The sequence below is a fragment of the Dama dama genome, chromosome 13 (assembly GCF_033118175.1).
Source record: "Dama dama isolate Ldn47 chromosome 13, ASM3311817v1, whole genome shotgun sequence".
Taxonomy (NCBI): Eukaryota; Metazoa; Chordata; class Mammalia; order Artiodactyla; family Cervidae; genus Dama; species Dama dama.
In genome coordinates, this window is record NC_083693.1 from 11,210,462 (window position 1) to 11,231,205 (window position 20,744).

Sequence of the window (20,744 nt, forward strand, 5' to 3'; positions counted from 1 at the left end):
AAGGAAGCTTCTGTGGTGTCTGATTGGAGGCCCAGGTCAGATCTGAGGCCCTGGCCATTGCGGCCCTTTGGGTTGGTGAGATTGCTGAGTACCCTGTGGGCTGCAGCGGCTGCAGAGACCTAGGGGAACGGTGGCAGTTGTGAAAGTTAATAGGCCTCATTTCTGCCCTTGGCAGTTCCTGAATTGCAAGTCCTGTCACATGCTTGAGTCTTGGAGATCGCCATGGACTGTGTTGTTGTCACAGGCCTGCATTGCTCCTGCAGGTTGACCAGAGCCCCAGAGGAGAATGGTTGGGCAGGTGAGGAAAAGCGCAGTGTGATTGCCTGGGATGGTACATCTGCTGAGGCTGCAGGCACTGTCGTTCTGTTTTCACTGATACATAGTGTGGTCCTATTGAAGCTGCCCTCAGCTGGGTATAGAGGAGGGCGCATTGCTTGTGCCTGGGAGGCTCAGTGACAGGTGACGTTTGTGTCCTTGGTGGCCTGCTGCCAGTAGAAGGACTCCCGAAGGGTATCTTTGGTGCCTTGAAGAGTTGCAAGAAGAGAGGCCAAGCAAGCAGCCCTGTGGGTTGTAATGTGGTGTGTGCACCTGCCCCTTGGCCGCCATTTGTCCCCTGGGCCTGGAATTACCTAGGCTCCCTAAGGTTGGGGCCAGTCAGCCGGCCCTGATAGCAGCAATGTGTTCGCCCCCTGGCAATGGAGCATCAAGTTTGGAGGCCCATGGTTCTGGTAGAGATTGGCCATTGGTTGGAATACCCAGGCTGACTCAGTGTAGGAGCCAGCAACTCCCATAGCGCTATGGCAGAGACCTGTGGCATCCAGGGTCTTCCCCTGACAGGTCTTCTGAAGTCTTCATGAAAGCATCCTTAGTGATCTGTGTGGACGCGGTCATTTTGCCACCCGTCATCCTATGGGTGTTCCTGCTTGAGGATTGTCCCTGTGTGTACCGAGGCCTTGGAGGCTTCAGATTTGGGTGAGTGACCCTTGGGGCAGGATGAGTCCAATGTGGACCACGCCCTGCATTATGGGAGCTTTCTATAGGGTGTGGTCAGTAGCCTGGTCCCTACAGGGTGTGGATGTGAGGATAATCTGGCCAGGAAAGGGATCCCGTTTCTGTGGGAGTGACCCCTGGATCCTGGTCCCTGAGGAAGTCCAAGTCCCATCCTTCCTTTCTGTCAGAGGCCGCCCAATGAGTGGACTGACTGGCAGGAAGAGACGCATGCCTTGAATTCTGCTCCTATTCGAGGGTGCGCTGGGGCAAATCTGCCCTAGTGCCAAGTTCACCTTACTCTGTAGTTCTCTGGGAAACTTTTCTGGTTAGGGTGGAGGTGAACCTTGTGCCAAGGACCCCTGAGCTGTAGTAGTAGCTAGTCTCAGGGTACGTGGCATTGACACAGATGCTCCGCAAGGTGGCCTTGGGCGGTCAGATTTCTGTGCTTTGGTCAGAGATCATGGGTCATGGGGACTGGGAGCCTAGAGCCTACGGCAACAGCGCCTCAGTGAAATTTTTCATGGGGCTGAAGGAAGATGCCAGGTGTCATCCCCCATTTCGTGGGAGGACAGGAGGTCAGGGCTCCATGCAGACGGCATGCGTGTTCAGACTGCAGGGCCTTTCAGTGCGGGCTCTGAGACTTGGCTACCTGGACATATTTCTGGACACACCCCCAAATTGCCGAGAGTGCATTCTTGTTGGTACACCGGGACACAAGCACTCAACCCCACATCGAAGCCCCTGCCACCCATGCATGCTGAGTCAGAAAGACACCCACATGACCTTGAGCCTAATTTGCTGCACTCTTTTGAACGGTAGGTAACCAGTGGTCTGTAAGGGATGGATGTAGTTGGGTTGCAGATACAGGCCTTCCCCCAGTGAAACCTCTGCATCAGTGTTACTCAGTGAGAGACCAAGTCCACATCTCAAGTGTTCCTGTGCTTTCTGTCCCCTCGTCAGATGCAGTTGCCAGATATGGCTGTCCATGACCCAGGAGACGAAGGTCCGCCCCTGAGGCGGCGGCTCGAGGTGCAAGGGAGTCCGGCAAGAAGTGTGGCGGCCCAGCGTGGTGCCAGGGCTTTTTGGATCACCGAGCACGGTACGGCTTCTCCTGCCCCAAAACGTGTCGTGAATTTCAGGTTTCCTGGCACTGCCTGAGTGGCTGTACGTATGGAGGGACCGTTCCTCTTGCTGAGAAGCCTGGGGGCTCTGAGTTGCCCTGGCTGCTGGAGGACTCCCAGGTCACTGGTTCCTCCATGGAACGGCGCTGCCTGCCCTGTGGAGGTGGGGAGCCAGCCAGCACGTGCTCGGATCGATGACGACACCCTCTCATGCATTCCTTGGAAATCTGAACAAAATGAGTGAGAACTCACTACCGTCTCCTCATCGAAACTGAGGTCCAGCACGTTGCCTCCCTTGGGGTTAAGGGTGGGACTGGTTAGCAAGAGGGCTTCTCTGACTGCGTCACACACACGCATGGAGGAGCCAGGTCACCACCATTTGCGAGGCTCCCATCTGCGGATGGGCCGTCTCCAGATGTTCGAGCGGCCTTCTTGGAATGTGGGGTCCATGGTGAAGGGCACTGAGGAGCAGAAGAGGCATCCGGCTTGTCCAGTGGTGGTAGGTGTCGCAGTCGATCCTGGCATCGGACAGTGAGCTCTTCTCTCAGAGCGGTGCATTTTGTCTTGGTTCCTGCTGCAAGTGTGCTAATTGGGGCTCTCGTGATGTCGATTCTGATGCAAGGAAGCTTCTGTGGTGTCTGATTGGAGGCCCAGGTCAGATCTGAGGCCCTGGCCATTGCCGCCCTTTGGGTTGGTGAGATTGCTGAGTACCCTGTGGGCTGCAGCGGCTGCAGAGACCTAGGGGAACGGTGGCAGTTGTGAAAGTGAATAGGCCTCATTTCTGCCCTTGGCAGTTCCTGAATTGCAAGTCCTGTCACATGCTTGAGTCTTGGAGGTCGCCATGGACTGTGTTGTGGTCACAGGCCTGCATTGCTCCTGCAGGTTGACCACAGCCCCAGAGGAGAATGGTTGGGCAGGTGAGGAAAAGCGCAGTATGATTGCCTGGGATGTTATGTCTGCTGAGGCTGCAGGCACTGTCGTTCTGTTTTCACTGATACATAGTGTGGTCCTATTGAAGCTGCCCTCAGCTGGGTATAGAGGAGGGGGCATTGCTTGTGCCTGGGAGGCTCAGTGACAGGTGACGTTTGTGTTCTTGGTGGCCTGCTGCCAGTAGAAGGACTCCCAAAGGGTATCTTTGGTGCCTTGAAGAGTTGCAAGAAGAGAGGCCAAGCAAGCAGCCCTGTGGGTTGTTATGTGGTGTGTGCACCTGCCCCTTGGCCGCCATTTGTCCCCTGGGCCTGGAATTACCTAGGCTCCCTAAGATTGGGGCCAGTCAGCCGGCCCTGATAGCAGCAATGTGTTCGCCCCCCAGCAATGGAGCATCAAGTTTGGAGGCCCATGGTTCTGGTAGAGATTGGCCATTGGTTGGAATACCCAGGCTGACTCAGTGTAGGAGCCAGCAGCTCCCATGGCGCTATGGCAGAGACCTGTGGCATCCAGGGTCTTCCCCTGACAGGTCTTCTGAAGTCTTCATGAAAGCATCCTTAGTGATGTGTGTGCACGCGGTCATTTTGCCACCCGTCATCCTGTGGGTGTTCCTGCTTGAGGATTGTCCCTGTGTGTACCGAGGCCTTGGAGGCTTCAGATTTGGGTGAGTGACCCTTGGGGCAGGATGAGTCCAATGTGGACCACGCCCTGCATTATGGGAGCTTTCTATAGGGTGTGGTCAGTAGCCTGGTCCCTACAGGGTGTGGATGTGAGGATAATCTGGCCAGGAAAGGGATCCCGTTTCTGTGGGAGTGACCCCTGGATCCTGGTACCTGAGGAAGTCCAAGTCCCATCCTTCCTTTCTGTCAGAGGCCGCCCAATGAGTGGACTGACTGGCAGGAAGAGACGCATGCCTTGAATTCTGCTCCTATTCGAGGGTGCGCTGGGGCAAATCTGCCCTAGTGCCAAGTTCACCTTACTCTGTAGTTCTCTGGGAAACTTTTCTGGTTAGGGTGGAGGTGAACCTTGTGCCAAGGACCCCTGAGCTGTAGTAGTAGCTAGTCTCAGGGTACGTGGCATTGACACAGATGCTCCGCAAGGTGGCCTTGGGCGGTCAGATTTCTGTGCTTTGGTCAGAGATCATGGGTCATGGGGACTGGGAGCCTAGAGCCTACGGCAACAGCGCCTCAGTGAAATTTTTCATGGGGCTGAAGGAAGATGCCAGGTGTCATCCCCCATTTCGTGGGAGGACAGGAGGTCAGGGCTCCATGCAGACGGCATGCGTGTTCAGACTGCAGGGCCTTTCAGTGCGGGCTCTGAGACTTGGCTACCTGGACATATTTCTGGACACACCCCCAAATTGCCGAGAGTGCATTCTTGTTGGTACACCGGGACACAAGCACTCAACCCCACATCGAAGCCCCTGCCACCCATGCATGCTGAGTCAGAAAGACACCCACATGACCTTGAGCCTAATTTGCTGCACTCTTTTGAACGGTAGGTAACCAGTGGTCTGTAAGGGATGGATGTAGTTGGGTTGCAGATACAGGCCTTCCCCCAGTGAAACCTCTGCATCAGTGTTACTCAGTGAGAGACCAAGTCCACATCTCAAGTGTTCCTGTGCTTTCTGTCCCCTCGTCAGATGCAGTTGCCAGATATGGCTGTCCATGACCCAGGAGACGAAGGTCCGCCCCTGAGGCGGCGGCTCGAGGTGCAAGGGAGTCCGGCAAGAAGTGTGGCGGCCCAGCGTGGTGCCAGGGCTTTTTGGATCACCGAGCACGGTACGGCATCTCCTGCCCCAAAACGTGTCGTGAATTTCAGGTTTCCTGGCACTGCCTGAGTGGCTGTACGTATGGAGGGACCGTTCCTCTTGCTGAGAAGCCTGGGGGCTCTGAGTTGCCCTGGCTGCTGGAGGACTCCCAAGTCACTGGTTCCTCCATGGAGAGGCGCTGCCTGCCCTGTGGAGGTGGGGAGCCAGCCAGCACGTGCTCGGATCGATGACGACACCCTCTCATGCATTCCTTGGAAATCTGAACAAAATGAGTGAGAACTCACTACCGTCTCCTCATCGAAACTGAGGTCCAGCACGTTTCCTCCCTTGGGGTTAAGGGTGGGACTGGTTAGCAAGAGGGCTTCTCTGACTGCGTCACACACACGCATGGAGGAGCCAGGTCACCACCATTTGCGAGGCTCCCATCTGCGGATGGGCCGTCTCCAGATGTTCGAGCGGCCTTCTTGGAATGTGGGGTCCATGGTGAAGGGCACTGAGGAGCAGAAGAGGCATCCGGCTTGTGCAGTGGTGGTAGGTGTCGCAGTCGATCCTGGCATCGGACAGTGAGCTCTTCTCTCAGAGCGGTGCATTTTGTCTTGGTTCCTGCTGCAAGTGTGCTAATTGGGGCTCTCGTGATGTCGATTCTGATGCAAGGAAGCTTCTGTGGTGTCTGATTGGAGGCCCAGGTCAGATCTGAGGCCCTGGCCATTGCCGCCCTTTGGGTTGGTGAGATTGCTGAGTACCCTGTGGGCTGCAGCGGCTGCAGAGACCTAGGGGAACGGTGGCAGTTGTGAAAGTTAATAGGCCTCATTTCTGCCCTTGGCAGTTCCTGAATTGCAAGTCCTGTCACATGCTTGAGTCTTGGAGGTCGCCATGGACTGTGTTGTGGTCACAGGCCTGCATTGCTCCTGCAGGTTGACCACAGCCCCAGAGGAGAATGGTTGGGCAGGTGAGGAAAAGCGCAGTATGATTGCCTGGGATGTTATGTCTGCTGAGGCTGCAGGCACTGTCGTTCTGTTTTCACTGATACATAGTGTGGTCCTATTGAAGCTGCCCTCAGCTGGGTATAGAGGAGGGGGCATTGCATGTGCCTGGGAGGCTCAGTGACAGGTGACGTTTGTGTCCTTGGTGGCCTGCTGCCAGTAGAAGGACTCCCAAAGGGTATCTTTGGTGCCTTGAAGAGTTGCAAGAAGAGAGGCCAAGCAAGCAGCCCTGTGGGTTGTTATGTGGTGTGTGCACCTGCCCCTTGGCCGCCATTTGTCCCCTGGGCCTGGAATTACCTAGGCTCCTTAAGATTGGGGCCAGTCAGCCGGCCCTGATAGCAGCAATGTGTTCGCCCCCCAGCAATGGAGCATCAAGTTTGGAGGCCCATGGTTCTGGTAGAGATTGGCCATTGGTTGGAATACCCAGGCTGACTCAGTGTAGGAGCCAGCAGCTCCCATGGCGCTATGGCAGAGACCTGTGGCATCCAGGGTCTTCCCCTGACAGGTCTTCTGAAGTCTTCATGAAAGCATCCTTAGTGATGTGTGTGCACGCGGTCATTTTGCCACCCGTCATCCTGTGGGTGTTCCTGCTTGAGGATTGTCCCTGTGTGTACCGAGGCCTTGGAGGCTTCAGATTTGGGTGAGTGACCCTTGGGGCAGGATGAGTCCAATGTGGACCACGCCCTGCATTATGGGAGCTTTCTATAGGGTGTGGTCAGTAGCCTGGTCCCTACAGGGTGTGGATGTGAGGATAATCTGGCCAGGAAAGGGATCCCGTTTCTGTGGGAGTGACCCCTGGATCCTGGTACCTGAGGAAGTCCAAGTCCCATCCTTCCTTTCTGTCAGAGGCCGCCCAATGAGTGGACTGACTGGCAGGAAGAGACGCATGCCTTGAATTCTGCTCCTATTCGAGGGTGCGCTGGGGCAAATCTGCCCTAGTGCCAAGTTCACCTTACTCTGTAGTTCTCTGGGAAACTTTTCTGGTTAGGGTGGAGGTGAACCTTGTGCCAAGGACCCCTGAGCTGTAGTAGTAGCTAGTCTCAGGGTACGTGGCATTGACACAGATGCTCCGCAAGGTGGCCTTGGGCGGTCAGATTTCTGTTCTTTGGTCAGAGATCATGGGTCATGGGGACTGGGAGCCTAGAGCCTACGGCAACAGCGCCTCAGTGAAATTTTTCATGAGGCTGAAGGAAGATGCCAGGTGTCATCCCCCATTTCGTGGGAGGACAGGAGGTCAGGGCTCCATGCAGACGGCATGCGTGTTCAGACTGCAGGGCCTTTCAGTGCGGGCTCTGAGACTTGGCTACCTGGACATATTTCTGGACACACCCCCAAATTGCCGAGAGTGCATTCTTGTTGGTACACCGGGACACAAGCACTCAACCCCACATCGAAGCCCCTGCCACCCATGCATGCTGAGTCAGAAAGACACCCACATGACCTTGAGCCTAATTTGCTGCACTCTTTTGAACGGTAGGTAACCAGTGGTCTGTAAGGGATGGATGTAGTTGGGTTGCAGATACAGGCCTTCCCCCAGTGAAACCTCTGCATCAGTGTTACTCAGTGAGAGACCAAGTCCACATCTCAAGTGTTCCTGTGCTTTCTGTCCCCTCGTCAGATGCAGTTGCCAGATATGGCTGTCCATGACCCAGGAGACGAAGGTCCGCCCCTGAGGCGGCGGCTCGAGGTGCAAGGGAGTCCGGCAAGAAGTGTGGCGGCCCAGCGTGGTGCCAGGGCTTTTTGGATCACCGAGCACGGTACGGCATCTCCTGCCCCAAAACGTGTCGTGAATTTCAGGTTTCCTGGCACTGCCTGAGTGGCTGTACGTATGGAGGGACCGTTCCTCTTGCTGAGAAGCCTGGGGGCTCTGAGTTGCCCTGGCTGCTGGAGGACTCCCAGGTCACTGATTCCTCCATGGAGAGGCGCTGCCTGCCCTGTGGAGGTGGGGAGCCAGCCAGCACGTGCTCGGATCGATGACGACACCCTCTCATGCATTCCTTGGAAATCTGAACAAAATGAGTGAGAACTCACTACCGTCTCCTCATCGAAACTGAGGTCCAGCACGTTGCCTCCCTTGGGGTTAAGGGTGGGACTGGTTAGCAAGAGGGCTTCTCTGACTGCGTCACACACACGCATGGAGGAGCCAGGTCACCACCATTTGCGAGGCTCCCATCTGCGGGTGGGCCGTGTCCAGATGTTCGAGCAGCCCTCTTGGAATGTGTGGTCCACGGTGAAGGGCACTGAGGAGCAGAAGAGGCATCCGGCTTGTGCAGTGGTGGTAGGTGTCGCAGTCGATCCTGGCATCGGACAGTGAGCTCTTGTCTCAGAGCGGTGCATTTTGTCCTGGTTCCTGCTGCAAGTGTGCTAATTGGGGCTCTCGTGATGTCGATTCTGACGCAAGGAAGCTTCTGTGGTGTCTGATTGGAGGCCCAGGTCAGATCTGAGGCCCTGGCCATTGCGGCCCTTTGGGTTGGTGAGATTGCTGAGTACCCTGTGGGCTGCAGCGGCTGCAGAGACCTAGGGGAACGGTGGCAGTTGTGAAAGTTAATAGGCCTCATTTCTGCCCTTGGCAGTTCCTGAATTGCAAGTCCTGTCACATGCTTGAGTCTTGGAGGTCGCCATGGACTGTGTTGTGGTCACAGGCCTGCATTGCTCCTGCAGGTTGACCACAGCCCCAGAGGAGAATGGTTGGGCAGGTGAGGAAAAGCGCAGTATGATTGCCTGGGATGTTATGTCTGCTGAGGCTGCAGGCACTGTCGTTCTGTTTTAACTGATACATAGTGTGGTCCTATTGAAGCTGCCCTCAGCTGGGTATAGAGGAGGGGGCATTGCTTGTTCCTGGGAGGCTCAGTGACAGGTGACGTTTGTGTCCTTGGTGGCCTGCTGCCAGTAGAAGGACTCCCAAAGGGTATCTTTGGTGCCTTGAAGAGTTGCAAGAAGAGAGGCCAAGCAAGCAGCCCTGTGGGTTGTTATGTGGTGTGTGCACCTGCCCCTTGGCCGCCATTTGTCCCCTGGGCCTGGAATTACCTAGGCTCCCTAAGATTGGGGCCAGTCAGCCGGCCCTGATAGCAGCAATGTGTTCGCCCCCCGGCAATGGAGCATCAAGTTTGGAGGCCCATGGTTCTGGTAGAGATTGGCCATTGGTTGGAATACCCAGGCTGACTCAGTGTAGGAGCCAGCAGCTCCCATGGCGCTATGGCAGAGACCTGTGGCATCCAGGGTCTTCCCCTGACAGGTCTTCTGAAGTCTTCATGAAAGCATCCTTAGTGATGTGTGTGCACGCGGTCATTTTGCCACCCGTCATCCTGTGGGTGTTCCTGCTTGAGGATTGTCCCTGTGTGTACCGAGGCCTTGGAGGCTTCAGATTTGGGTGAGTGACCCTTGGGGCAGGATGAGTCCAATGTGGACCACGCCCTGCATTATGGGAGCTTTCTATAGGGTGTGGTCAGTAGCCTGGTCCCTACAGGGTGTGGATGTGAGGATAATCTGGCCAGGAAAGGGATCCCGTTTCTGTGGGAGTGACCCCTGGATCCTGGTACCTGAGGAAGTCCAAGTCCCATCCTTCCTTTCTGTCAGAGGCCGCCCAATGAGTGGACTGACTGGCAGGAAGAGACGCATGCCTTGAATTCTGCTCCTATTCGAGGGTGCGCTGGGGCAAATCTGCCCTAGTGCCAAGTTCACCTTACTCTGTAGTTCTCTGGGAAACTTTTCTGGTTAGGGTGGAGGTGAACCTTGTGCCAAGGACCCCTGAGCTGTAGTAGTAGCTAGTCTCAGGGTACGTGGCATTGACACAGATGCTCCGCAAGGTGGCCTTGGGCGGTCAGATTTCTGTGCTTTGGTCAGAGATCATGGGTCATGCAGACTGGGAGCCTAGAGCCTACGTCAACAGCGCCTCAGTGAAATTTTTCATGGGGCTGAAGGAAGATGCCAGGTGTCATCCCCCATTTCGTGGGAGGACAGGAGGTCAGGGCTCCATGCAGACGGCATGCGTGTTCAGACTGCAGGGCCTTTCAGTGCGGGCTCTGAGACTTGGCTACCTGGACATATTTCTGGACACACCCCCAAATTGCCGAGAGTGCATTCTTGTTGGTACACCGGGACACAAGCACTCAACCCCACATCGAAGCCCCTGCCACCCATGCATGCTGAGTCAGAAAGACACCCACATGACCTTGAGCCTAATTTGCTGCACTCTTTTGAACGATAGGTAACCAGTGGTCTGTAAGGGATGGATGTAGTTGGGTTGCAGATACAGGCCTTCCCCCAGTGAAACCTCTGCATCAGTGTTACTCAGTGAGAGACCAAGTCCACATCTCAAGTGTTCCTGTGCTTTCTGTCCCCTCGTCAGATGCAGTTGCCAGATATGGCTGTCCATGACCCAGGAGACGAAGGTCCGCCCCTGAGGCGGCGGCTCGAGGTGCAAGGGAGTCCGGCAAGAAGTGTGGCGGCCCAGGCTGCTACCAGGGCTTTTTGGATCACCGAGCACGGTACGGCTTCTCCTGCCCCAAGACATGTCGTGAATTGCAGGTTTCCTGGCACTGCCTGAGTGGCTGTACGTATGGAGGGACCGTTCCTCTTGCTGAGAAGCCTGGGGGCTCTGAGTTGCCCCGGCTGCTGGAGGACTCCCAGGTCACTGGCTGCTCCTTGGAGCAGCGCTGCCTGCCTTGTGGAGGTGGGGAGCCAGCCAGCACGTGCTCGGATCGATGACGACACCCTCTCATGCATTCCTTGGAAAATCTGAACAAAATGAGTGAGAACTCACTACCGTCTCCTCATCGAAACTGAGGTCCAGCACGTTGCCTCCCTTGGGGTTAAGGGTGGGACTGGTTAGCAAGAGGGCTTCTCTGACTGCGTCACACACACGCATGGAGGAGCCAGGTCACCACCATTTGCGAGGCTCCCATCTGCGGGTGGGCCGTGTCCAGATGTTCGAGCAGCCCTCTTGGAATGTGGGGTCCATGGTGAAGGGCACTGAGGAGCAGAAGAGGCATCCGGCTTGTGCAGTGGTGGTAGGTGTCGCAGTCGATCCTGGCTTCGGACAGTGAGCTCTTCTCTCAGGGCGGTGCATTTTGTCCTGGTTCCTGCTGCAAGTGTGCTAATTGGGGCTCTCGTGATGTCGATTCTGACGCAAGGAAGCTTCTGTGGTGTCTGATTGGAGGCCCAGGTCAGATCTGAGGCCCTGGCCATTGCGGCCCTTTGGGTTGGTGAGATTGCTGAGTACCCTGTGGGCTGCAGCGGCTGCAGAGACCTAGGGGAACGGTGGCAGTTGTGAAAGTGAATAGGCCTCATTTCTGCCCTTGGCAGTTCCTGAATTGCAAGTCCTGTCACATGCTTGAGTCTTGGAGGTCGCCATGGAATGTGTTGTGGTCACAGGCCTGCATTGCTCCTGCATGTTGACCAGAGCCCCAGAGGAGAATGGTTGGGCAGGTGAGGAAAAGCGCAGTGTGATTGCCTGGGATGTTATGTCTGCTGAGGCTGCAGGCACTGTCGTTCTGTTTTCACTGATACATAGTGTGGTCCTTTTGAAGCTGCCCTCAGCTGGGTACAGAGGAGGGGGCATTGCTTGTGCCTCGGAGGCTTAGTGAAAGGTGACGTTTGTGTCCTTGGTGGCCTGCTGCCGGTAGAAGGACTCCCGAAGGGTATCTTCGGTGCCTTGAAGAGTTGCAAGAAGAGAGGCCAAGCAAGCAGCCCTGTGGGTTGTTATGTGGAGTGTGCACATGCCCGTTGGCCGCCATTGGTCCCGTGGGCCTGGAATTACCTAGGCTCCCTAAGGTTGGGGCCAGTCAGCCGGCCCTGATAGCACCAATGTGTTTGCCCCCTGGCAATGGAGCATCAAGCTTGGAGGCCCATGGTTCTGGTAGAGATTGGTCATTGGTTGGAATACCCAGGCTGACTCAATGTAGGAGCCAGCAGCTCCCATGGCGCTTTGGCAGAGACCTGTGGCATCCAGGGTCTTAACCTGACAGGTCTTCTGAAGTCTTCATGAAAGCATCCTTAGGGATGTGTGTGCACGCGGTCATTTTGCCCCCCGTCATCCTGTGGGTGTTCCTGCTTGAGGATTGTCCCTGTGTGTGCCGAGGCCTTGGAGGCTTCAGATTTGGGTGAGTGACCCTTGGGGCAGGATGAGTCCAATGTGGACCACGCCCTGCATTATGGGAGCTTTCTGTGGGGTTTGGTCAGTAGCCTGGTCCCTACAGGGTGTGGATGTGAGGATAATCTGGCCAGGAAAGGGATCCCGTTTCTGTTGGAGTGACCCCTGGATCCTGATACCTGAGGAAGTCCAAGTCCCATCCTTCCTTTCTGTCAGAGGCCGCCCAATGAGTGGACTGACTGGCAGGAAGAGACGCATGCCTTGAATTTTGCTCCTATTCGAGGGTGCGCTGGGCCGAATCTGCCATAGTGCCAAGTTCACCTTACTCTGTAGTTCTCTGGGAAACTTTTCTGGTTAGGGTGGAGGTGAACCTTGTGCCAAGGACCCCTGAGCTGTAGTAGTAGCTACAGTCTCAGGGTACGTGGCATTGACACAGATGCTCCGCAAGGTGGCCTTGGGCGGTCAGATTTCTGTTCTTTGGTCAGAGATCATGGGTCATGCAGACTGGGAGCCTAGAGCCTACGTCAACAGCCCCTCAGTGAAATTTTTCATGCAGCTGAAGGAAGATGCCATGTGTAATCCCCCATTTCGTGGGAGGACAGGAGGTCAGGGCTCCATGAAGACGGCATGCGTGTTCAGACTGCAGGGCCTTTCAATGCGGGCTCTTAGACTTGGCTACCTGGACATATTTCTGGACACACCCCAAAATTGCCGAGAGTGCATTCTTGTTGGTACACTGGGACACAGGCACTCAACCCCACATCGAAGCCCCTGCCACCCATGCATGCTGAGTCAGAAATACACCCACATGACCTTGAGCCTAATTTGCTGCACTCTTTTGAACGGTAGGTAACCAGTGGTCTGTAAGGGATGGATGTAGTTGGGTTGCAGATACAGGCCTTCCCCCAGTGAAACCTCTGCATCAGTGTTACTCAGTGAGAGACCAAGTCCACATCTCAAGTGTTCCTGTGCTTTCTGTCCCCTCGTCAGATGCAGTTGCCAGATATGGCTGTCCATGACCCAGGAGACGAAGGTCCGCCCCTGAGGCGGCAGCTTGAGGTGCAAGGGAGTCCGGCAAGAAGTGTGGCGGCCCAGCGTGGTGCCAGGGCTTTTTGGATCACCGAGCACGGTACGGCTTCTCCTGCCCCAAAACGTGTCGTGAATTTCAGGTTGCCTGGCACTGCCTGAGTGGCTGTACGTATGGAGGGACCGTTCCTCTTGCTGAGAAGCCTGGGGGCTCTGAGTTGCCCTGGCTGCTGGAGGACTCCCAGGTCACTGGTTCCTCCATGGAGCGGCGCTGCCTGCCCTGTGGAGGTGGGGAGCCAGCCAGCACGTGCTCGGATCGATGACGACACCCTCTCATGCATTCCTTGGAAATCTGAACAAAATGAGTGAGAACTCACTACCGTCTCCTCATCGAAACTGAGGTCCAGCACGTTGCCTCCCTTGGGGTTAAGGGTGGGACTGGTTAGCAAGAGGGCTTCTCTGACTGCGTCACACACACGCATGGAGGAGCCAGGTCACCACCATTTGCGAGGCTCCCATCTGCGGGTGGGCCGTGTCCAGATGTTCGAGCAGCCCTCTTGGAATGTGGGGTCCATGGTGAAGGGCACTGAGGAGCAGAAGAGGCATCCGGCTTGTCCAGTGGTGGTAGGTGTCGCAGTCGATCCTGGCTTCGGACAGTGAGCTCTTCTCTCAGGGCGGTGCATTTTGTCCTGGTTCCTGCTGCAAGTGTGCTAATTGGGGCTCTCGTGATGTCGATTCTGACGCAAGGAAGCTTCTGTGGTGTCTGATTGGAGGCCCAGGTCAGATCTGAGGCCCTGGCCATTGCGGCCCTTTGGGTTGGTGAGATTGCTGAGTACCCTGTGGGCTGCAGCGGCTGCAGAGACCTAGGGGAACGGTGGCAGTTGTGAAAGTTAATAGGCCTCATTTCTGCCCTTGGCAGTTCCTGAATTGCAAGTCCTGTCACATGCTTGAGTCTTGGAGGTCGCCATGGACTGTGTTGTGGTCACAGGCCTGCATTGCTCCTGCATGTTGACCAGAGCCCCAGAGGAGAATGGTTGGGCAGGTGAGGAAAAGCGCAGTGTGATTGCCTGGGATGTTACATCTGATGAGGCTGCAGGCACTGTCGTTGTGTTTTCACTGATACATAGTGTGGTCCTATTGAAGCTGCCCTCAGCTGGGTACAGAGGAGGGGGCATTGCTTGTGCCTGGGAGGCTCAGTGAAAGGTGACGTTTGTGTCCTTGGTGGCCTGCTGCCGGTAGAAGGACTCCCGAAGTGTATCTTCGGTGCCTTGAAGAGTTGCAAGAGGAGAGGCCAAGCAAGCAGCCCTGTGGGTTGTTATGTGGAGTGTGCACATGCCCGTTGGCCGCCATTTGTCCCCTGGGCCTGGAATTACCTAGGCTCCCTAAGGTTGGGGCCAGTCAGCCGGCCCTGATAGCACCAATGTGTTTGCCCCCTGGCAATGGAGCATCAAGCTTGGAGGCCCATGGTTCTGGTAGAGATTGGTCATTGGTTGGAATACCCAGGCTGACTCAATGTAGGAGCCAGCAGCTCCCATGGCGCTTTGGCAGAGACCTGTGGCATCCAGGGTCTTCCCCTGACAGGTCTTCTGAAGTCTTCATGAAAGCATCCTTAATGATCTGAGTGCACGCGGTCATTTTGCGCCCCGTCATCCTGTGGGTGTTCCTGCTTGAGGATTGTCCCTGTGTGTGCCGAGGCCTTGGAGGCTTCAGATTTGGGTGAGTGACCCTTGGGGCAGGATGAGTCCAATGTGGACCACGCCCTGCATTATGGGAGCTTTCTGTGGGGTTTGGTCAGTAGCCTGGTCCCTACAGGGTGTGGATGTGAGGATAATCTGGCCAGGAAAGGGATCCCGTTTCTGTTGGAGTGACCCCTGGATCCTGATACCTGAGGAAGTCCAAGTCCCATCCTTCCTTTCTGTCAGAGGCCGCCCAATGAGTGGACTGACTGGCAGGAAGAGACGCATGCCTTGAATTCTGCTCCTATTCGAGGGTGCGCTGGGCCGAATCTACCATAGTGCCAAGTTCACCTTACTCTGTAGTTCTCTGGGAAACTTTTCTGGTTAGGGTGGAGGTGAACCTTGTGCCAAGGACCCCTGAGCTGTAGTAGTAGCTACAGTCTCAGGGTACGTGGCATTGACACAGATGCTCCGCAAGGTGGCCTTGGGCGGTCAGATTTCTGTGCTTTGGTCAGAGATCATGGGTCATAGGGACTGGGAGCCTAGAGCCTACGGCAACAACGCCTCAGTGAAATTTTTCATGGGGCTGAAGGAAGATGCCAGGTGTCATCCCCCATTTCGTGGGAAGACAGGAGGTCAGGGCTCCATGCAGACGGCATGCGTGTTCAGACTGCAGGGCCTTTCAGTGCGGGCTCTGAGACTTGGCTACCTGGACATATTTCTGGACACACCCCCAAATTGCCGAGAGTGCATTCTTGTTGGTACACCGGGACACAAGCACTCAACCCCACATCGAAGCCCCTGCCACCCATGCATGCTGAGTCAGAAAGACACCCACATGACCTTGAGCCTAATTTGCTGCACTCTTTTGAACGGTAGGTAACCAGTGGTCTGTAAGGGATGGATGTAGTTGGGTTGCAGATACAGGCCTTCCCCCAGTGAAACCTCTGCATCAGTGTTACTCAGTGAGAGACCAAGTCCACATCTCAAGTGTTCCTGTGCTTTCTGTCCCCTCGTCAGATGCAGTTGCCAGATATGGCTGTCCATGACCCAGGAGACGAAGGTCCGCCCCTGAGGCGGCGGCTCGAGGTGCAAGGGAGTCCGGCAAGAAGTGTGGCGGCCCAGGCTGCTGCCAGGGCTTTTTGGATCACCGAGCACGGTACGGCTTCTCTTGCCCCAAGACATGTCGTGAATTGCAGGTTTCCTGGCACTGCCTGAGTGGCTGTACGTATGGAGGGACCGTTCCTCTCGCTGAGAAGCCTGGGGGCTCTGAGTTGCCCCGGCTGCTGGAGGACTCCCAGGTCACTGGCTCGTTCTTGGAGCAGCGCTGCCTGCCTTGTGGAGGTGGGGAGCCAGCCAGCACGTGCTCGGATCGATGACGACACCCTCTCATGCATTCCTTGGAAAATCTGAACAAAATGAGTGAGAACTCACTACCGTCTCCTCATCGAAACTGAGGTCCAGCACGTTGCCTCCCTTGGGGTTAAGGGTGTGACTGGTTAGCAAGAGGGCTTCTCTGACTGCGTCACACACACGCATGGAGGAGCCAGGTCACCACCATTTGCGAGGCTCCCATCTGCGGGTGGGCCGTGTCCAGATGTTCGAGCGGCCCTCTTGGAATGTGGGGTCCATGGTGAAGGGCACTGAGGAGCAGAAGAGGCATCCGGCTTGTGCAGTGGTGGTAGGTGTCGCAGTCGATCCTGGCTTCGGACAGTGAGCTCTTCTCTCAGGGCGGTGCATTTTGTCCTGGTTCCTGCTGCAAGTGTGCTAATTGGGGCTCTCGTGATGTCGATTCTGACGCAAGGAAGCTTCTGTGGTGTCTGATTGGAGGCCCAGGTCAGATCTGAGGCCCTGGCCATTGCGGCCCTTTGGGTTGGTGAGATTGCTGAGGACCCTGTGGGCTGCAGCGGCTGCAGAGACCTAGGGGAACGGTGGCAGTTGTGAAAGTGAATAGGCCTCATTTCTGCCCTTGGCAGTTCCTGAATTGCAAGTCCTGTCACATGCTTGAGTCTTGGAGGTCGCCATGGACTGTGTTGTGGTCACAGGCCTGCATTGCTCCTGCATGTTGACCAGAGCCCCAGAGGAGAATGGTTGGGCAGGTGAGGAAAAGCGCAGTGTGATTGCCTGGGATGTTACATCTGCTGAGGCTGCAGGCACTGTCGTTGTGTTTTCACTGATACATAGTGTGGTCCTATTGAAGCTGCCCTCAGCTGGGTATAGAGGAGGGCGCATTGCTTGTGCCTGGGAGGCTCAGTGACAGGTGACGTTTGTGTCCTTGGTGGCCTGCTGCCGGTAGAAGGACTCCCGAAGGGTATCTTTGGTGCCTTGAAGAGTTGCAAGAAGAGAGGCCAAGCAAGCAGCCCTGTGGGTTGTTATGTGGAGTGTGCACCTGCCCGTTGGCCGCCATTTGTCCCCTGGGCCTGGAATTACCTAGGCTCCCTAAGGTTGGGGCCAGTCAGCCGGCCCTGATAGCAGCAATGTGTTCGCCCCCTGGCAATGGAGCATCAAGTTTGGAGGCCCATGGTTCTGGTAGAGATTGGCCATTGGTTGGAATACCCAGGCTGACTCAGTGTAGGAGCCAGCAGCTCCCATGGCGCTTTGGCAGAGACCTGTGGCATCCAGGGTCTTCCCCTGACAGGTCTTCTGAAGTCTTCATGAAAGCATCCTTAGTGATCTGTGTGCACGCGGTCATTTTGCCCCCGGTCATCCTGTGGGTGTTCCTGCTTGAGGATTGTCCCTGTGTGTGCCGAGGCCTTGGAGGCTTCAGATTTGGGTGAGTGACCCTTGGGGCAGGATGAGTCCAATGTGGACCACGCCCTGCATTATGGGAGCTTTCTATAGGGTGTGGTCAGTAGCCTGGTCCCTACAGGGTGTGGATGTGAGGATAATCTGGCCAGGAAAGGGATCCCGTTTCTGTGGGAGTGACCCCTGGATCCTGGTACCTGAGGAAGTCCAAGTCCCATCCTTCCTTTCTGTCAGAGGCCGCCCAATGAGTGGACTGACTGGCAGGAAGAGACGCATGCCTTGAATTCTGCTCCTATTCGAGGGTGCGCTGGGGCAAATCTGCCCTAGTGCCAAGTTCACCTTACTCTGTAGTTCTCTGGGAAACTTTTCTGGTTAGGGTGGAGGTGAACCTTGTGCCAAGGACCCCTGAGCTATAGTATTAGCTACAGTCTCAGGGTACGTGGCATTGACACAGATGCTCCGCAAGGTGGCCTTGGGCGGTCAGATTTCTGTGCTTTGGTCAGAGATCATGGGTCATGGAGACTGGGAGCCTAGAGCCTACGTCAACAGCGCCTCAGTGAAATTTTTCATGGGGCTGAAGGAAGATGCCAGGTGTCATCCCCCATTTCGTGGGAGGACAGGCGGTCAGGGCTCCATGCAGACGGCATGCGTGTTCAGACTGCAGGGCCTTTCAGTGCGGGCTCTGAGACTTGGCTACCTGGACATATTTCTGGACACACCCCCAAATTGCCAAGAGTGCATTCTTGTTGGTACACCGGGACACAAGCACTCAACCCCACATCGAAGCCCCTGCCACCCATGCATGCTGAGTCAGAAAGACACCCACATGACCTTGAGCCTAATTTGCTGCACTCTTTTGAACGGTAGGTAACCAGTGGTCTGTAAGGGATGGATGTAGTTGGGTTGCAGATACAGGCCTTCCCCCAGTGAAACCTCTGCATCAGTGTTACTCAGTGAGAGACCAAGTCCACATCTCAAGTGTTCCTGTGCTTTCTGTCCCCTCGTCAGATGCAGTTGCCAGATATGGCTGTCCATGACCCAGGAGACGAAGGTCCGCCCCTGAGGCGGCGGCTCGAGGTGCAAGGGAGTCCGGCAAGAAGTGTGGCGGCCCAGGCTGCTGCCAGGGCTTTTTGGATCACCGAGCACGGTACGGCTTCTCCTGCCCCAAGACGTGTCGTGAATTGCAGGTTTCCTGGCACTGCCTGAGTGGCTGTACGTATGGAGGGACCGTTCCTCTTGCTGAGAAGCCTGGGGGCTCTGAGTTGCCCCGGCTGCTGGAGGACTCCCAGGTCACTGGCTCCTCCTTGGAGCGGCGCTGCCTGCCTTGTCGGGGTGGGGAGCCAGCCAGCACGTGCTCGGATCGATGACGACACCCTCTCATGCATTCCTTGGAAAATCTGAACAGAATGAGTGAGAACTCACTACCGTCTCCTCATCGAAACTGAGGTCCAGCACGTTGCCTCCCTTGGGGTTAAGGGTTTGACTGGTTAGCAAGAGGGCTTCTCTGACTGCGCCACGCACACGCATGGAGGAGCCAGGTCACCACCATTTGCGAGGCTCCCATCTGCGGGTGGGCCGTGTCCAGATGTTCGAGCAGCCCTCTTGGAATGTGGGGTCCATGGTGAAGGGCACTGAGGAGCAGAAGAGGCATCCGGCTTGTGCAGTGGTGGTAGGTGTCGCAGTCGATCCTGGCTTCGGACAGTGAGCTCTTCTCTCAGGGCGGTGCATTTTGTCCTGGTTCCTGCTGCAAGTGTGCTAATTGGGGCTCTCGTGATGTCGATTCTGACGCAAGGAAGCTTCTGTGGTGTCTGATTGGAGGCCCAGGTCAGATCTGAGGCCCTGGCCATTGCGGCCCTTTGGGTTGGTGAGATTGCTGAGTACCCTGTGGGCTGCAGCGGCTGCAGAGACCTAGGGGAACGGTGGCAGTTGTGAAAGTTAATAGGCCTCATTTCTGCCCTTGGCAGTTCCTGAATTGCAAGTCCTGTCACATGCTTGAGTCTTGGAGGTCGCCATGGACTGTGTTGTGGTCACAGGCCTGCATTGCTCCTGCATGTTGACCAGAGCCCCAGAGGAGAATGGTTGGGCAGGTGAGGAAAAGCGCAGTGTGATTGCCTGGGATGTTATGTCTGCTGAGGCTGCAGGCACTGTCGTTCTTTTTTCACTGATACATAGTGTGGTCCTATTGAAGCTGCCCTCAGCTGGGTATAGAGGAGGGCGCATTGCTTGTGCCTGGGAGGCTCAGTGACAGGTGACGTTTGTGTCCTTGGTGGCCTGCTGCCGGTAGAAGGACTCCCGAAGGGTATCTTCGGTGCCTTGAAGAGTTGCAAGAAGAGAGGCCAAGCAAGCAGCCCTGTGGGTTGTTATGTGGAGTGTGCACATGCCCGTTGGCCGCCATTTGTCCCCTGGGCCTGGAATTACCTAGGCTCCCTAAGGTTGGGGCCAGTCAGCCGGCCCTGATAGCACCAATGTGTTTGCCTCCTGGCAATGGAGCATCAAGCTTGGAGGCCCATGGTTCTCGTAGAGATAGGTCATTGGTTGGAATACCCAGGCTGACTCAATGTAGGAGCCAGCAGCTCCCATGGCGCTTTGGCAGAGACCTGTGGCATCCAGGGTCTTAACCTGACAGGTCTTCTGAAGTCTTCATGAAAGCATCCTTAGGGATGTGTGTGCACGCGGTCATTTTGCCCCCCGTCATCCTGTGGGTGTTCCTGCTTGAGGATTGTCCCTGTGTGTGCCGAGGCCTTGGAGGCTTCAGATTTGGGTGAGTGACCCTTGGGGCAGGATGAGTCCAATGTGGACCACGCCCTGCATTATGGGAGCTTTCTGTGGGGTTTGGTCAGTAGCCTGGTCCCTACAGGGTGTGGATGTGAGGATAATCTGGCCAGGAAAGGGATCCCGTTTCTGTTGGAGTGACCCCTGGATCCTGATACCTGAGGAAGTCCAAGTCCCATCCTTCCTTTCTGTCAGAGGCCGCCCAATGAGTGGACTGACTGGCAGGAAGAGACGCATGCCTTGAATTCTGCTCCTATTCGAGGGTGCGCTGGGCCGAATCTGCCATAGTGCCAAGTTCACCTTACTCTGTAGTTCTCTGGGAAACTTTTCTGGTTAGGGTGGAGGTGAACCTTGTGCCAAGGACCCCTGAGCTGTAGTAGTAGCTACAGTCTCAGGGTACGTGGCATTGACACAGATGCTCCGCAAGGTGGCCTTGGGCGGTCAGATTTCTGTTCTTTGGTCAGAGATCATGGGTCATGCAGACTGGGAGCCTAGAGCCTACGTCAACAGCCCCTCAGTGAAATTTTTCATGCAGCTGAAGGAAGATGCCATGTGTAATCCCCCATTTCGTGGGAGGACAGGAGGTCAGGGCTCCATGAAGACGGCATGCGTGTTCAGACTGCAGGGCCTTTCAGTGCGGGC

At 55.9% G+C, this 20,744-nt stretch overlaps 7 non-coding genes across 7 annotated transcripts; all 7 read left to right on the top strand.

Moving 5' to 3' along the window:
• Positions 1 to 2,299: 2,299 nt before the first annotated feature.
• On the top strand, positions 2,300 to 2,391 carry LOC133068583 (small nucleolar RNA SNORD116). The gene has a single exon (XR_009695553.1). It is a non-coding gene; the product is annotated as a small nucleolar RNA SNORD116 (small nucleolar RNA).
• A 2,638-nt stretch (positions 2,392 to 5,029) lies between these two features.
• On the top strand, positions 5,030 to 5,121 carry LOC133068584 (small nucleolar RNA SNORD116). The gene has a single exon (XR_009695554.1). It is a non-coding gene; the product is annotated as a small nucleolar RNA SNORD116 (small nucleolar RNA).
• A 2,638-nt stretch (positions 5,122 to 7,759) lies between these two features.
• On the top strand, positions 7,760 to 7,851 carry LOC133068585 (small nucleolar RNA SNORD116). Its single transcript, XR_009695555.1, has one exon. It is a non-coding gene; the product is annotated as a small nucleolar RNA SNORD116 (small nucleolar RNA).
• A 2,638-nt stretch (positions 7,852 to 10,489) lies between these two features.
• On the top strand, positions 10,490 to 10,582 carry LOC133068594 (small nucleolar RNA SNORD116). Its single transcript, XR_009695564.1, has one exon. It is a non-coding gene; the product is annotated as a small nucleolar RNA SNORD116 (small nucleolar RNA).
• A 2,640-nt stretch (positions 10,583 to 13,222) lies between these two features.
• LOC133068586 (small nucleolar RNA SNORD116) lies at positions 13,223 to 13,314 on the top strand. Its single transcript, XR_009695556.1, has one exon. It is a non-coding gene; the product is annotated as a small nucleolar RNA SNORD116 (small nucleolar RNA).
• A 2,640-nt stretch (positions 13,315 to 15,954) lies between these two features.
• Positions 15,955 to 16,047, top strand: LOC133068595 (small nucleolar RNA SNORD116). Its single transcript, XR_009695565.1, has one exon. It is a non-coding gene; the product is annotated as a small nucleolar RNA SNORD116 (small nucleolar RNA).
• A 2,640-nt stretch (positions 16,048 to 18,687) lies between these two features.
• LOC133068667 (small nucleolar RNA SNORD116) lies at positions 18,688 to 18,780 on the top strand. The gene has a single exon (XR_009695630.1). It is a non-coding gene; the product is annotated as a small nucleolar RNA SNORD116 (small nucleolar RNA).
• Positions 18,781 to 20,744: the final 1,964 nt, after the last annotated feature.